An 820-nucleotide genomic window follows, 5' to 3' on the forward strand; every position below is an offset into this window, starting at 1 on the left:
GCCACTGCCCTGGGAATACAGGTGTGTGCCACCGCTCAGGAATACAGGTGTGCACCACCACTCTGGGAATACGGGCGTGCGTCACCGCTCTGGCATACGTTTCCCATTTCTAACTACTTTCATTCCATGAAGGGGTCCATACTTGTCATAGCATGCTTGTGGATCAGAGGACAGCTTTTAAAGGGAGCAGCTCTTTCTGCCATGAGTCCAGGACTGAAATTGGGATAAGCACCTCACTCACAGGTCATCTCTCTGGCCCTTGTCTATCTTTATTTATTGTTTCTCGGGACTTTTTATAGTCTCTGAAAAGTTCTCTCTTGCTTAAATACTATGCTCATTACATACATCATCCCCAGGCCAGGCATGGAGGTCTGTGTCCTGGGGCGGAAGAGAGATAGTTAGAGTCATGGAACCATGGTATCAGGAAGCAAAGGCTCAGTGTCTCGGGGACCTAGAGAACACCAACCGTGACATGAGGACAAAACACAGGCAACAGCACAGGAAAAGAAAGAGTGCCAGGCTCTTGCACAGCTGGGAGAGGAAGGACTGAGATCTACAGGCCTCACCTGGAGCATTAAAACCATGAGCATGAGATTTTTGGGCTCACCTGATACCACACTCCTACCTTCCTCCCCCTTGCCTGGCTGCAATGACAACATCAGAGGGAAAGTATGTTAAAAGGGAGGGCTGGTGTGTCAGGTGACATCAGGTGACACTGGGACATCCAAGTGAGTGGCCATCTATCATAGCATGGATAGGTCTGGGGCTCAGAGGAGGGGTTCATGACCAGCTATTATAGTGTAGATAGGTCTGGGGCTCA

Source organism: Microtus ochrogaster, chromosome 8, assembly GCF_000317375.1.
Source record: "Microtus ochrogaster isolate Prairie Vole_2 chromosome 8, MicOch1.0, whole genome shotgun sequence".
Classification (NCBI taxonomy): domain Eukaryota; kingdom Metazoa; phylum Chordata; class Mammalia; order Rodentia; family Cricetidae; genus Microtus; species Microtus ochrogaster.